Raw genomic sequence first — 17059 nt, 5'->3', positions numbered from 1 at the left:
ACAGCTTTTGACGGCATAACAGAGCTGGGAAAGGCTGAAGTGAGGGTGCATGGTTCTCTGATTTTCTACTTAGGCAAAATAGAAATGATAGTTCTAGTCTGTCATTTTGTATTACCTGTGCCTCTTTGTTCCTGTTAGCATGAATAATTAAGAGCTAAGGATAAACTCTCTTTTTAATTAGAACACTTCTGTTCCACTGAAGCATTATATCCATAGCTCCTGCCTCCCTCTGCAAATGATATAAACAAGCACAGGAAAATGACCCCACCCCATGTATTAAAGAAGCAAACATTCTGAACTATCCACATTATTTAGTGAGAGGATTTTTTTTTTTTCTGAATCAGACGTTGATCATAATGATCAAAATAATCCTTGGCACTTTCTCTAAGCTTGCTCATTATCTTTCAATATGTTCAACAGAATTATTAAATCTAAAATAATATGGTACACCTGGTTGAGATGACTGTGAGAGATTTGGCTTCCTGTCTCTTCGTTAAGGATGAATTCAGCCCAAGGGTGTACTGTGAACTTGGCAAATAGCATTATAATAGTGAGAGAATATTGCCTATTGGGTAGCAGGAGTTGATGATTAAATTTAAGTGTGTACTGTCCACATAAAACAAATAATGCTCTTTTTTTCTTACTTTTACTGTGAACATTCATCACTGGTACCGAAGATGCACAGTTGCTAATTATTGTGTTTTTAACTTGTAATATACTGTAAATTTTGTATAATACTACTGTGACCTTATACAGAACAGAAAAGATGACAGGAGGCCTATAATTATTGTATGGGGAAGAAATGCCTATAATTATCTACTATTTTTAGGACCAGCGTGCATGGCCTCTTAATTTACATAAGCTTTAGACATTCACACATTTTCTGTCTTTGCTTGCGGATGATAAATTTTGCTCAAATGAAATCAGAAGACATACTGTTAGATGAGGAGTTAGCCAACTGGGAGCTTGATTACAATGAACAACACAAGCTTTGGTGCCAGCTAAAAAAGGGAGCATTTATTTGGATGGGACTTGTTTAAGGCAAGATTCAAAACATTAAAACAAAAACCACACCATATTGTTATATTGGGGCCTGATAACGTGTGATTATTTTTTTAGAGAATCGGTTAAATTATCTTGTGGAAAAGCATTAACCTAACAAAGAGAAAACCTCTAGGATATTTATCACATCTAGGGTGATTATGACAGCATGTTCTTATTAGAGATGAATATTTTGTGCTCATTAAGGTTACCCCCTTGAGTGCTCAAGGATGCAAAGTGCATTGCAGTGAAGTACTATAGTTCTATTGTCTTATGAGCACTTACTGTTGGCTGGAGCTGGGCGTTCTCTCCAAGTTAAGGGGCCTCCCTAAAAGGTCTAGTCCTGGCAGGGTCTTTATCAGAGCCATGGGGCAAATGGAAGTGACTGAGAGGTTTTCAATTCAAACACTCCAGGGATATATCCGCAAGAATCGAGAGTGATATCAAGGACCCTCTGGTCTCCGAGTGTGAGAGAGCAGGTGGGAAAGGTGGATGCACTTCTTCCTTGAGGAGTCTCACGGTGAGCCCTACTTGAAGGAAATTCAATACAAGGTCCCAAACCGAAACTATAGGCAAACTCAAACTCAAACTCCCCACTTTATAAAGGGATTTTTCACTAAAAATAATTAAAAATGACTTCCCCAAAAGTAGCGAGTTTTCCTGAAGCACATATTACAGCTGCTTTTGCTTTATTTGTTTTTTAGAAAATGGTCGTTACTTTTATTAGCTTACTGAGAATTTCATGTATGCAATTACAATTTAAAAGATTGCATATAACTACCAAAAAACATCCTAAGAAAGAGAAAACTTCACCGGAACCCCTCCCCCTCCCTCATATTTTTAAATCTAAGGTATGGCAGAAAAGCAAGTTTAAAGTTTTGGTTGGTTGGTTTATTGAGATTTTTTAATGACAATGTAGTAGATAATTTTAAATGATGAGGCGTTGGCATTATGTTTAGATATGCATCATGACCAGAGGCTCAGAGCTTGTAAATACCTGGGCTAATCAGTCTATAGTTTTTCAATACTTATCTTTAAAAAGTAAGGGTGCTTAAAAAAAACATAATCGCAGATGTGGAGAAAAGGGAACCCTCATACATTGTTGGTGGGACTGCAAATTGCTACAGGGCTATGGAAAACAGTATGGAGGTTTCTCAGAAAATTAAAAATAGATATACCTTTTGACCCAGCAATTGCACTTCTGGGTATTTATCCAAATAAAATCAAAACAATAATTCATAAAGATCTATGCACTCCAAAATTGATAGCAGCACAATTTACAATAGCCAAAATATGGAAGCAACCCAAATGCCCATCAACAGACAATTGGATAAAGAAATTATGGTTCATATATACAATGGAATATTACTCAGCCATTAAAAAAATGAAATCCTACCATTTGCAATGACATGGATGGACCTAGAGGTTATTATGCTAAGTGAAATAAGTCAGACAGAGAAAGATAAATATCATATGATTTCACTTATATGTGGAATCTAAGGAACAAAAAGAACAAACTCATCAAAACAGACACAAATATAGTGGACAATTTGGTGACAGACAGAGGGGAAGGAGGTTTGAGGACTGGCAGAATGGTGTGAAGAGTTAAAGAAGTACAAATTAGTAGTTGATAGTTGGAAGCAGGGAGCATGGAAGAGGGAATGAAGTTAGCATTAATGTGATGGCTAAGTGGAGGGCCAGGGGAGGGAGGGAGCAATGGGGGAATTATTTTATGAACAATATAGATGTCTAACCAATGTAATGTATACTTGAAACTAATTTAAATAAATATATTTTTAAAAAACTATCACGATACTACCATTACACCTAAAAATTTTTACAATTTCTTACTAGAAGTAAATATATATTGTCTGAAAGAATGAATGAGTGATGAAGCCTTGGGGGAGGTGATCATCCACAATCTGGTCTGGTAGACAGTAAAGATTAGTCTGGACTCAGTCAGACTTGGGCTAAAATCAGAAAGCTTCTACTTTTTGTTTTGGTCAAAATGCCCTCAGCTTCTGGTCTATAAAATAGCACCTGCCCTAGCTCTCTCACAGGTTATTGTCAGGATTAGCAATCCAATAGGGAGCTGTGGTTAATTAAGGGCAATGACTTGGTAGCCAAACAGAGACCAGTACACAGAGTTCCCATTATTTACCCATTCTGAGCTTATGAAGTCATCTGTAAAATAATAATACCAATAACTACCTTTCAGGGTCCTGGTAAGAATCAATGTTTGTTAAGTAAACCTTCAGTAAAAGGATTGTGTTATTTTTGTGTGAAATTGCTTTGGTAAATTAGAACACTATGCAAATTTATTATTATTAAAAGTAATGTTTTCCATGGCTTTTATATTCTCAGTCTTTGAAACTGTCTCCCTCTTCAAGGGGCTTTAGCAGTGATTAAAAAGACGGAGTTGTTTTAGTGCTCACCAAATGAGGCTCCTCAGTGTCAGGAGGCCAGTCTGGTTTGACTTGCTTTCCTGGCTCTGGCCTGACTGAGCACTCTGACTAGAGGAAAGGCCATGGATAAAAGACATCCTGACAGCAAGAACATTAACACCCACTCTTGCGCCAGGAGGTAGATGTTAATGTCTCCAGTTGGATTCCCAGCAGCAGAGATATTTAACACCTTCCTAGGATCCAGGAACCAGGCACTTTCTCTTTAAACCTATTTTGGCAGATAAAAGGGGGAGAGAGCATTTCCAGTTGAGCAGTTGAGAAAGTACAGGAAGCTCTGTGCCACAAAGACAGAAGCCATTACTGCAGAATGAACCCTAAGTGAGGAATGGGTCTTCTTTAATTGAGTTGTCTGGAGAGTGACTCTGGTGGGACTTTCCTCAACAAATCTTACCCAGTATGGGCTAGTGGGGATGTTAGGAAAGTAGTGGCTCTAGGATGGGGTAAAGATGTATAAGTTCAGGATGGGTTGGAAATCCATGTCTGGACACAGCCTGAAATACAATACTGTGACCAGCATGGCTGTCTGAGTGATTCTGTTCCCAGGAAGACCAGGAGTTCCTTAGTGGTAGTGTGTATGTGTGGGGGGCAGGTATAAATGAGGGCTGGGGGCGGAGAGGACTCAGAGGAACCATTTTCTCAGGAGAAAGGACAAGGAATAAAGTACCTCAACCAAGTTGCCCTTTGAAGGTGAGTCCAACTAGCTTGGGGTCAATTTGGAGGTTGCTGTGAATATTTTAGCCAAAAAGTCCATGGTGAAAGTCAGGCAACGCCAAGAATTAACAAAAATTCTTTTTTTTTGGTCAGGGTTTGACTGACAGCAGTGGTGAATTTCGACTTAAACTGAGTTTGAAATGTGCTTGTTTCCTCTCCAAAGCTGAGGCCCATTTGCACAACAAGCAAAAAAGACAAGGTAAACAACTTCTATTTAGACTTTCTGAGGTGTGTTTCTCTGGATCACATTGCAAGAACTCTGTGACACCAACTCACCCCAAAGGGAACCCAAACACTGGGGATCCTTTCAACATCCAAAAAGGGTCACTTCTTTGAAATGTGACAACTCCCAAGAATGACTTTCTCATTTAAATTACATGGATATCAGAGGAGCCAAGGCCAGAAGGTGAAGCAGAGCAAACTCATACTCTTTGACTACAAAAGAAAATGCATATTTTTGATGAGCCTGCACCGGCTGCCTTCTTAGGCTTAGAATGATGTTTTTGTCCCCTTTTTGCCTACGAGGAATGTTGTAAGTAGGCATAAACAAATGCCTTCATTATTTATCCTAGTCGTGCTGCACTAAATCATTCTATGCGGGAAATGTGCTATTTTGTTTGGCTGGCAATTGGTTAAGCTAATAAGCTGTGAGAGTCTTCCTTGGAGTTAGCACTTGGAATTATTCTAGTACAAGTGAAATCTCAATAGACTAAAAGTTACTATAAAAAACTAGAGCCAGGACATTGGGTAAAAAACATTTCCATTGAACCTGACCTCTGGCACCTTGAAAACAAAGTTCTATTGTGAATGTAAGGACAATCACCTCTCCCCTGGGACTGTGGTCAGATGTGCCACGCAATCCTGAATGAATGTCTCTCTGGAAATCAAACTAATGGAGACTCTTCTTTCCAAACGTTCTTCAGGGTGATAATCCCAAATACAGAAGGAATAGTAAGCAATTACAGGTTTTCCAAATGAAAACCCTGTTTTTGTTGATTGTTAAATATTGTGTTTTGTGCCATGCTGAGCAAAGTCATCGAATATTCTGTTTCCACATCCTTTCCATGAAACTCCCAGAGGCTAGAGATGCAGGTGGAGTAGACATCTAGCCATCCATCCCCAAGCCAGAAACTTTCCTGGTTCTCCTGCTTCTGTCAATGGCTTCACCATTGTCCTAATTACCCAGCCCTATAGACACCTGTTCTAAAGATTTATCTTTTTATTGTTCCTCCACAAAGTGTTCCTCCTCACCTTCTAAAGAACTACAAGGAAGCTATATTCTGAGACTGCAATATGGTGAACAGCCCTACACCCAGACCAGGAAGAAACCTGAAAAACAAAGGAAGATTTTGGCTGGGATTGCTAACAAATCATTTACCCACACTATGGAGGGAAAACAGAGTCTTTGAGTGGAGCCCTACACAAAATAAAATTGTTCATTCCCTATGGCTAAAATTACGGGGAACTTGTAGATCAAAGTCTGGGAATTGTCAGCAGGCTTTTCATGCTACATATTCTTGCCTTTTCAGCTACATGGTCATCCTTTCTCACTATATGCCCGTATCAAAGGAAAACAGGTAAACAAAGTCTTTAAACTATAATTCACAGAAACTAAAGAATGATATGTAAACTGAATTCCCCAAACACTCAGGGTCCCTCTCAGTGTCTTTACCTCAGTCCCTCTCAGTGTCTTTACCCTGTCTCTCTCACTGTGCCCATCTCTATTATCTCTGTCCTCCTGAATCTCTCTCAGTCTCTCTCACTCTCTACCTCTGTCTGTGGAATGTTACTCCTTCTCTAACAAACTTTTCTTTTAACCCTGACTTTGGTGAGTGTTTGAATTCTTTCTTGCGCTCAGCCAAGAAGCCTTTTTTTTTTTTTTTTTGGTTCAGGGCTTGAATCGCCCCCGGCCCCCCATCCTACTCGGGGAATTTGCCCAGTCCTGCATTGTTGGTACAGGCCCACAACCCCAAGTAACCATGTATATCCCAACTCATCTTTCTGCCACCACAGTGCATGCAACACAGTGCCTTCATATTTATTTACTTCTGTAGGCTGGGCGCTATAATAAATGTTTTACATGGGTCCTTTTATTGAATACAAATAAACATGCTAAGAGGTAGTACTCTTGTTATGCCAGTTTTCAAGGGCTTTCCTCATGGTCACATGGTGAGAGGAGCTGGGATTTGAATCCAGATGTTGTAAACTGATTATGTTTATGGCCTAAATTCTTCACCCCTTCCTGTATCTTTGTCCTTTTCTATATGTGATTTTGCAGTTCCCTTATCAAGAGGTGGAACCCATTTCCCCACCCCCGAGGATTTGCTTTGGTGAATGGGATGACAGAAGATGTGACACAAGGAGAAACTTAAAGAAATGCTTGCACATTTTTGTTTGCACTCTTGTTCTCTGCCATGGTCATGGTTAAAAACATCATGTCCAAGTCAGCCTGTTGGAAAGTGAAAGACCCATCTGAGGTAGGAGTTATCAGGACACATTTTAGTGTCCCTAGAGACACGAAAATGAAAAACAGCCTTGAACAATAGCTTTGACATAGTGAAACAATTTTATAGTTTAAAACTTCCTGCTAAAAAGGAAAGTTAAAGGAGACATGGAAAGTTCCCAACATAGGCATGAACAGAAGGACAGCTGGTGTGACCTAGAATTTACCTTTGCTTCATTATATGATCATTATAATAAATTAGCATTGCTGTTAAAGCTGTACCCATCATGCATCTGATGCCATGACAGTTCTGAAAAGCCCAAACATGGTAAGAAAAGGAGCATCTCCTTAATTCTGGAAAAAAAAAAAAATACACGCTTTTTTTCTATGAAATGACCACCCAAAATTATGAATATTCCACCCCTTGGTTAAATTAATGGATAAAAACCCCAAACCCGTGACTGATGGGGCAGTTCTCCCTTGAGCCTGCCCGCTCTCCCTTCTGAAGGTAGACTTTTGCTTGGCAGAAGTCTTTGGGGCCAACTACTTTTGGCAGCTCGTTCTCCCTTTTGAGAGTGAGCCTACTTTATCTTCAAAACTACCTTACATATAATTACTTTCTGAGCACCTGCCTTCAATTCTTTGTCAACCGGATGCCAAGAACCGAGATCCAGGAGTTCCAGGACTCCCCAAAACCAGTAACATATTGAGTAGATCCAGGTCCCAGTCTTGGTCAGATTTCAGATCAGATTACAGCCAGCTAAGACAGCAAAGTTGCCTGGCTGCCTAGATTCCAAAATTCATTACGTAATAACTTTTCATCATCTTACTGTTAAAAACCAATCTACCAACCAGTTAATCAACCTACCCATTCTTTTTTTAATAACTCCATACTGCCTAAAAGATAAAGTATAGACTTCTGGATTCCAGTCCAACATGTAAGAATCGCGGAAATCACCACTTTGTCCAAACAACAATTTAAAAGATGAAAAATCAATAACTCTTCTCAGATCTATCAGAGAAGTGAGGTCTCAGGGCAAACTGCTGCTCCCAAAATTGGAGAGACAGATAGGCAGTTACAGAGAATCACAATTTACCTGAGAAGAAACCAGTGCTGGAGTAAGAAAACTTGAACTGCAATTGACGAATTGCTGAAAGCTTATACCTGGAGCTCTATCAGGTTTTCACAGAGAAGACTGGAGAAAAATCAAAATTCCTTTGTGCTTCTGGCAAGGAGAGAGGGAAAGTGGCCACACTGAGATGCACCAGCACATTCTATTCTTCTTAATACAGCTTATTCTTAAGAGAAACTATATACCAGAGCCTAACTAACCTATTGTGGTTCTGACAGAGCCTAACCAACTTGGGGGAAGGGAAATAACCAGCTCCAGTCCTCTCCAGCCATCCTGTCCAACCTTGGATGGGGCGGGGGGGTGGAGAACAGCAAAATTTGTGAGGTCTATAGTCAAGGAGCATAGGCTAACTAAAGACTGAGACCTAATCATAGGATTATAGAATGCTTCCCCTCACCCCACACCTTACCACTACATCACTAAAAGCCTATATACTACAGTTCCTCTTGCCCAGTACATTGTGTTTGGATGTCAACAAAAAATTACAAGGCATAGTAAAAGAAAAAACAAACAAATACAGATCGAAGAGACAGAGCAAGCAGCAGAATGAGACATAGATATCACAGGGCTATTGGAATGATCAGACTGTGAATTTAAAAAAACTGTGATTAATATGCTAAGGGCTCTCCTGGAAAAAGTAGACAACATGCGAGAACAGGTAGATAATGTAAACAAATATATGGAAATTTTAAAAATAAAAGGAGAAATGTTAGATTTCAAAAACACTATCAGAAAAAGAATGTCTTTGATGGGCTCATTAATAGACTGGACATGGCTGAGGAAAGAATCTCTGACTTTGAGGATACGTAAATAGAAACTTTTAAAACTAAAAAGTGAAGAGAAAAAAGATGGAAAAAAATGGGCTAGAATATTCAAGAAGTGTGGGAAAACTACAAAAAGTGTAATGAGAATACTGGAAGGAGAAGAAAAAGAGTAAGGAAGGAACAGAAGAAATATTTCAAGCAACAATGACAGAGAATTTCCTCAGATTAATGTTAGACATCAAACCACAGATTAGGAAGCTCAGAGTATACTAGGGAGGATAAATGTAGAAGAAAAACTACACATAGGCATAGTATAGTCAAACTGCAGAAAATTATAAAGAAAAAAATTTGGAAGACAGCAAAGGGGGAAAATATCTTACCTATAAAAGAGCAAACAAAAAGTACATCTGACTTTTCAAAAATTAAGCAAGCAAGGAGAAATTGAAATGCTGAGAGAGAGAGAAAAACAAAACAAAACAAAAACGCCAATCTAGTGCTGTGCAACTATCCTTCAAAAGGAAAGGAGGAATAAAGATTCTTCCAGACAAACGTTGAAGGAATTTGTTGCCAGTAGCCCTATCATCCTAGAAACGTTAAAAGAAGCATATATTTATCAGTGAAATGAATGACAACAATGATATAAGAGATTGGGAGAGAGGAATTGGTTATATATTTTATTAAAATGTACAGTGTTATTTAAAAGTAGATCTGAATTAGTCATAAATATATATTAGCAACTTCAGGCAACCACTTAAAGTTTTTTTAAAAGTTATGTTTGAAAGGAGAGAAACAAAATTGTATAAAATGTTTAATTAAATCTACAAAAGTAGCAAAAGACTAGAAGACAAATATAGTAACAAAGAACAAGGACAACGAATAGAAAACAGTAACAATATGGTAGAGATTAATTCAACTATACCAACAATCACTTTAAGCATCAGTGGTCTAAATATAATTATTAAAAGACAAAGATTGTCAGAGACCATACAAGACCTAACTCTGTGCTGTCTACAAGAAACCCACTTTAAATATAAATAAACTTAAAGATTAAAAGTAAAGTATGGAAAATGATATATCATGATAACATTAAATTTAAAAAAGCTGGAGTGGCTATATTTCAGAGCAAGGAAAATTATAGGGACAAAGAGGGGCATTTCATAATAATAAGACGAGTTAGTATTCCAAGAAGACATACAATCCTTAATGTATATGTGCCTAACAACAGAACATCCAAATACATAAAGGAAAAACTGATAGTACTTTAAGGAGAAGTAAATGAATCCACTATTATAAGTGAGACTTTAACAGTCCTCTGTCAGAAATGGACAGAGCCAGCAGGCATAAAATCAGCAAGAACATAGTTGAACCATCAATTAACTGAATATGATTGACATCTATATATGAATACACATTCTTCCCAAGCTCATATGGAACATACACCAAGATAGACTACATTCTGGAGGATAAAACGCACCTTAAAAATTAAAAAGACTAGAAATCATACAATGTATGCTCTCAAACTACAATGGAATTAAACTAGAAATCAATAACAGATAGCTGGAAAATCACAAAATACTTGGAGATTAAATAACACACTTTAAAATAATACATGTGATAAAAAAAATCTCAAGAGAAATTGGAAAATATTTTGAACTAAGTGAAAATGAAAATACAGCTTATTAAAATTTGTGAGATGCAGTGAAAGCAGTACTACGAGGGAAATTTATGGCATTGGATGCACATATTAGAAAGAATAATGATCTAAAATCAATAATCTAAACTTCTATTTTAGGACACCAGAAAAAGAAAAGCAAAATAAACCTAAAGTAAGCAGAAGAAAAGAAATAGTAAAAATAAATTGGGAATCAGCGAAATTGAAAACAGGAAATCAATAGAGAAAATCAACAAAAGGAAAAACTGGTTCTCTGGAAAGATCAATAAAATCAATAAGCCTTTAGCCAGACCGACTAGGAATAAAAGAGAAAAGATATAAATTACTAATATTAGGAATGGATATTAAAAGAAGAGTGAAGAAATACTATGGACAGCTCTATCCCCATAAATTTAATAACTTAGATGAAATAGACTAATTAGACACAACTGCCAAAATTCACACAAGAAGTAGACCATCTGAATAACATAGAGAAACGAACTAAATCTTGTGTTCATTGGTGAATTCTACCAAATATTTAAGGAAGAAATTGTACCAATTCGCAATCTCTTTCACAAGATAGAAGTAGAGGGTATACTTTCAAACTCATCCTGTGAGACTAGTGTCACCCTAATAAAGAAACCAGACAAAGACATTGTAAGAAAAGAAAACTACAGGCCAACATCACTCATGAGCATAGATGCAAAAATCCTCAGCAAAATATTAGCAAATCAAATGCAATGATGTATGAAAAGAATTATACTTCATGACCAAGTGGGATTTATTCCAGTTATGCAAGGCTGGTGCAACATTCAAAAATCGATTAATGTAATCCATCATACAATTAGACTAAGAAAAATCACATGATCATATGAATAGATGCAGAAAAAGTATGTGGCAAAATACAAGATCCTTTCATGATTAAAAACTTTTTAAAAGCTAAGGATGAAGGGAACTTCCTCAACTGAATAAAGAACATTTACAAACAGCATACACCTACAATTGTACTTAATAGTGATAAACTTGAAGCTTTCCTGTGGAGATGAGGAACAAGGCAAGGATATCTCCTCTCCTCAATCCTTTTCACCATGATACAGGAAATCCTAGTTAGTGCAATGAGATAAGAAATGGAAATAAAATGTATACAGTTTGGGAAGGAAGAAATAAAACTGTTTGTAGAAGACATGATCATCTATGTAGAAATTTTGAAAGAACTGGAGAAAAACAACCTGGAAATAAGTGCTTATAGCAAGGTTGCAGGATATAAGGTTGATATATAAAAGCCAGCTACTTCCTATATACCAGCAATGAACAAATGGAATTTGAAATTAAAAATATAATATTGATATTAGCACTCCCCAAAATGAAATGAAACACTGGGTATAAACCTAACAATATATGTATAAGATCTATATGAGGAAAACTACAATCTCATGAAGAAAGATATCAAAGAACTCAATAAATAGGCAGATATTCCATGTTCATAGATAGGAAGATTCAATAGTGTCAAGACATCAGTTCTTTTCAACTTGATCTATAGATTCAACACAATCCCAATAAAAATTCTAGCAAGTTATTTTGTGGCTATTAACAAACTGATTCTAAATATGAAGAGACAAAAGAATCAAGACAGGATGGTACTGGTGAAAAATAGACAAATCAATGGAACAGAATAGAGACCCCACAAACAGACCCAAACAACATATAGTCAACTGAACTGATCTTTGGCAAAGGATTAAAGGCAATACAATAAAGAAATAGCCTTTTAACAAACGGTGCTGGAACACCTGTACATTCCCATGCAAAGAAACTGAATTTAGACACATACCTTACTTCTGTCATAAAAATTAAAAATAGATCATAGAGCTAAATGTAAAACTCAAAATTATAAAACTCCTAGAAGATAACGCAGGAGAAAATCTAGATGACCTTGGATTTGATGATGACTTTTTAGATACAACACCAAAGGCATAATACATGAAAGAAATAATCGATAAGCTGGACTTCATTGAAATAAAAAAAAAATCTTTGGCTCTATAAAAGTCAATGTCAAGAGAATGTAAAGACAAGCCTCACATATCATATATTACTCCATATCATATATTATTGGGAAAATGCAAATTAAAACAACAATGTGATACCATTGCTCACTATTAGAGTGGCCAAAATCCAGAACATCACTAATACCCAATGTTGGAGAGGAGCTCTCATTCATTCCTGGTGAGAATACAAAACAGTACAGCTAGTTTGGAAGATATTTTGGCAGTTTCTTATTAAACTAAGTGAACTCTCACCATACAATCCAACAAACACACTTGCTGATATTTACCCAAAGGAATTGAAAACTTAAGTCCTCACAAAAGCCTGCTCATAGGTATTTATAACAGCTCTAGTCGTAATTGCCAAAACTTGGAAGCAACCAAAATGTCCTTCAGTAGGTGGATGGATACACCGTGGTATGTCCAGACATTGGAATATCATTCTGGATTAAAAAGAAATGAATTATCAAGCAGTGAAGAGATATAGAATAACCTTAAAGAACCTAAAATATTAGTAACCTAATATTACTAAGCAAAGTAAGCCAAACTGAAAAGGCTATACACTACATAATTCCAACTATATGACATTTTAGAAAAGGCAAAAGTCAGTGGTTGCCAGAGGTTCGAGGGGAGGGAGAGTTGGGTAGATGAAGCACATAAGATTTTTAGGGCAGCGAAACTACTGTATATTGCTCTAATGGTGGATACCTGTCAATATATATTTGTTGAAACCTGTAGAAGGCACAATACTAAGGGTAAACCCTAATGTAAACTATGGACTTGGGGTGATAATAATATGTCAATGCAGGTTCATCAGTTGACATTAAAATGTGGTAGGTTCATCAACTGTCACAAATGTACCACTCCAGTGGGAGACGATATAGGGGAGTCTGTGCATGCGTGGGGACGGGGAGTGTATGTGAACTCTCTATACTTTCTGCTCAAAGTTGCTGTGAATTTAAAAGTGCTCTAAAGATAAAGTCTATCTAAAAAGGAAAATAAATAAACTAATTAACAAGGAAAAGAAAGATAATGTACAGGTCTTTAGCCTTGACAGAGTGGCTCTTTTCCCTTGAAACCGTGCTTTCTCACTGTCCTGCCACAAACTTCTTCCCTCGCCAAAGCAGTCTATTCAGGATCCCCCAACTATTCCTATCCTTTCCCACTGTCTTCCCAGCTCACGATGTCTTCTCTCCTTCTCTCAAGCACCGAGTCGTACCCCTCCCTGATTCATTCTTTCTAGAGGTGATCTCTCCGGCCTTCGAACGCCCCTACATCTGTGCCAGTCATCCGGCTCTTAGCATTGGCTACCCTGTGACGTTAGGCAGAGCATATGGTTTTTATGCATATATATTAGTTCTCTAGTTTGCAAATTCATACAGGACATGGACCTTGCCTTATAATTTGTGGTATTTTCTTCAGACTTACTTGTATTTAATTCAAGGATTAAATCAAACTATCAAAATTTACATTAAAATTTCAGAGCAATAAGTGGCCACAAACATTCCACATTTAGAGATGAATCTCACAGTTCCTCAGTGTTACAGTGCCACTAGTGGAAATGACTCCAAAGCAGTATTCAGAGTTACCTTCTGACCTCCAAGGTGCTGGCCCCATGGGAGTTCTTCTTTTTGCCTTTGTGGTAAAGGCCTCGGGCTCCTGAGTGTTTGCCAAGGGGATCACTTTAGTCTGGGAAAATTTACACAGCTTATTACCAGAGGGACCTCGCCTCTCCACCTGCACTCTTTCACACCAGGGAGAGCGAAAATGAACCCATTTCCAAAACTAATGATCTGTGAGATCCTTTTGGGGGTGGGGGCAGCAAGCTCCTAGTTCTGCCATCTCTCTTGTTCCCTCAGAGCTCTAGAGCAGTGATTCTCAATTTGGAAATGCCCCAATTGGATAGTGGTGGTGGGAGAGGGTATTGCAAGGCTCCGTATTTGGTTCCATGCCTTCTTTCCCAACCCAGCCCCACCACACCCACACTAATGAGAACTACTGCCCTAATAGTTAAACTGTTAGTGCAGAGGAACATCTATCTTCTCAACTAGGTATATTCTACCAGGAAAATCAGATTATTTTTCAATGTACCTTAATTATGCAAACATATCAGATAAAAGGTACTGTGCTCATGCCCCAAATTATCTGAGCCATGATCTCGATCTGATGATCCTTTTGTTTTAACAGTTCTCACCTTACAGAGCATTCAATTTCACCTTGTTCTGTAGACAAGTTCGTGTATCTACAAAAATACACCATGTTTCTTTGTCTGTCCTTGTGAGTCTGAATAATTACATGGGATTTTGATAGCACATGTGCCATGTGTATTTATTGTGTTTGCAGGTACATACATGCATAGCATACTAATTGAATTATTGTAAAAACACAAATATTTTGCAGGGCTAGAGAAACACATACCAAATATCTAAATCTACAAACTGCTGACAAACAGCACCTTTCTAACAAAAGAGAGCAGTTTAATAACAGTGTTAGAAAACTGGCAATATGTTTGTTAAAATCTTTAATTAGGGACGGGCTTTCCCAGAGGCCTCCGAAGGCAAGAGGTGTAAATGGAGAAACTGTCCCAGCCTGCATGCTCCGTGGTGGCTCTATTCCGAGCACAGATGGGCTGGTGAGGAAACTGTGAATGGACAAATGATAACAGACTATTCAGTAATTCCAACATCAGCTCATTAGCAATCTGTCAGAGATTTTAATATGTATACTTGGTGAAAATGCAGAAATCACCCTCTTGTTACATGATCATGCACGTGTCTAATTGAAAAGGCCATTATAAATGGATTGGCATAATGGCCACTAATAAAATGACAATTTCGCAGGAAGCACAGGCATTTGAATGTTTTGTAGTCTTGTTGGAAAATGATGATTTTGTGTGCTTTTAGGCCATCACCGGAAGCTGAGATAACAATGGTTTCATGATATAAGCCATTATATCATTATAATGGTTTATATCATTAATAAATAAACAGCCAGGCCAACATGGTGGGGAATGTGAGGGACATGAAGCCATATGGGTTTCCAAAGAATAAACAGTGAAATTTTTTCTCAGTTCTGAAAAAGACTATGTCAACAATTTTAAATTCCCTTGGATTGCAAACTTGGTTTCCAAATAATTTTATGCTTGCTAGTTAGGAATTCAATTAGTTGCCATTGAAAATATATTTATTAAAAAAAAAAAAGAAAAAGAAAATATATTTATTTAGGTTGCGTGTATATAACAGACTGAATTTGATGGCTAATCAAGGTTTGATCTCTGAAGGAAAAAGAGAATGAACACTTACAGATCACCTATTATACACCAAGTGCTTTACATGTGCAATCTTATTTACTTTTCATAACTACTCAATGAGATATTTCCCCCATGTTACAGGTGTAGCGGTAACTGAGCCCAAGAGAGAGAGAGATCATGTGACTTCATGAAGATGGTATGGCTGGTAAGTGGAGATGATTCTATTTGAACTCAGTTCTGTATGGTTTGAAAGCTAATCTTTTTTTCTCACTGCATTATATTGCCTCTCAAGTTGTCTGTTGTGCACACTGGGAGTAGCCTTTTAAGGTCCTTTTAACTTACTATGGGCAGGCATAAGGGCCCTGGAGATTCAACTGGGCTCAACTTAGATGAAGCCATCCAATTTCACTGGCACAAATGGACACTGATTTATTTAAAGTATATACTTTAAAATTTCTTTTTGGACGATATCTGTTCTTTACTATTGGGATAGGTCTGCACATGACATGAGAAGCTAAACTAATGATCTATACTATCTAGTTAAAAATAGTTCTGAAAGAGTACATATATTATGTGATTCTGTTTATGTAAAGCTCAGAAACAGGTCAAATCAATTAAAACTGTTAGAAATCAGGATGGTGGCTACCTTTGGTGAGAACAGTGACTGCAAGCAGGCACCATGAGATGTCTGGGCTTAAGGTATTCCTCTATTTCTTGATTTGGATGCTTTTGACCAGTGTGTTCACTTTGTGAAAATGCATTGAGTTTGTAAACTTGTGATTTGAACACGTTCCTCTATGCATATCATACTTGAATAACATTTACACCCCCAATATAGAAGACAGCATTTTTCCCTTATATGATTCAAATTGAATGCCTACTCATTCAATTTCCACGTTTTCAGTGGCCTTGGGCAGAACTGTTCTTTATGAAACTTATAGCTAGCTGGAAATCTTCACTTTCTAGTTTGGAGACTGTGAACAGGGAAACATGTGCCTGCCTTTGTTCGTGTGAGTGTGTGTGTATACTTTTAAGCATGCTCATATCCTGGAAATGGAGAAATACCTGTATTCTTTCTTACTCTCATCTCTTAAACTCCTGGAAAACCTGAGGTGTAAACAGAATACTAGCCAAATGTGAATTTTATGTAAGTGGAGCTTGGGGGTGGAACTATCTTGCTTGGTGACCCCTTGTTGGCAGCAATCTCCTGTGCAAATATCAGTGGCAGGCACTTCCCCTCTTGGGAACCAACTTCTCCAGCCAAGATGTTGAACCCACTTTTACCTTGTATCTTTGCCCCATTCCTCCTCAACTCTTCTCATTGTCAGGCTCCAGTGGAAGAACCCCTAGGAGGATTTATGCATCCCATAGACACTCAAAAGGGCTAATTCTGAGGGCTCTTGGCCAGACATCCTGTTCACCGGTATCTCAGGCACGCTTTCTACTTTAAAGCATGTACTTACTTTCATTACCCAATTTTTTTTTTTTTTAATCAACAAGATAACTACAAATGATGTAGATTGTTGAAATACTACATGGCACAGCCTTTGCCAAAATAACTG

The 17059-nt window shown here is 37.5% G+C and overlaps 1 long non-coding RNA gene across 1 annotated transcript in view; it reads left to right on the top strand.

Annotated features, from left to right (window-relative positions):
- The window catches only part of LOC107504787, a 46003-nt gene extending 29288 nt beyond the window's left edge, over positions 1 to 16715 (top strand). Inside the window, exons 2-5 of the long non-coding RNA XR_001595534.2 lie at positions 4311 to 4416; positions 5747 to 5794; positions 6496 to 6694; positions 15639 to 16715. This is a non-coding gene — a long non-coding RNA (uncharacterized LOC107504787). The remainder of the gene's footprint in view (positions 1 to 4310; positions 4417 to 5746; positions 5795 to 6495; positions 6695 to 15638) is intronic.
- Positions 16716 to 17059: the final 344 nt, after the last annotated feature.

Source organism: Rousettus aegyptiacus, unplaced genomic scaffold (genome assembly GCF_014176215.1).
Source record: "Rousettus aegyptiacus isolate mRouAeg1 unplaced genomic scaffold, mRouAeg1.p scaffold_m13_p_1, whole genome shotgun sequence".
Lineage (NCBI taxonomy): Eukaryota > Metazoa > Chordata > Mammalia > Chiroptera > Pteropodidae > Rousettus > Rousettus aegyptiacus.
Note: the sequence above shows the minus strand (reverse complement) of the source record. Positions and strands in the feature narration are given on the sequence as shown.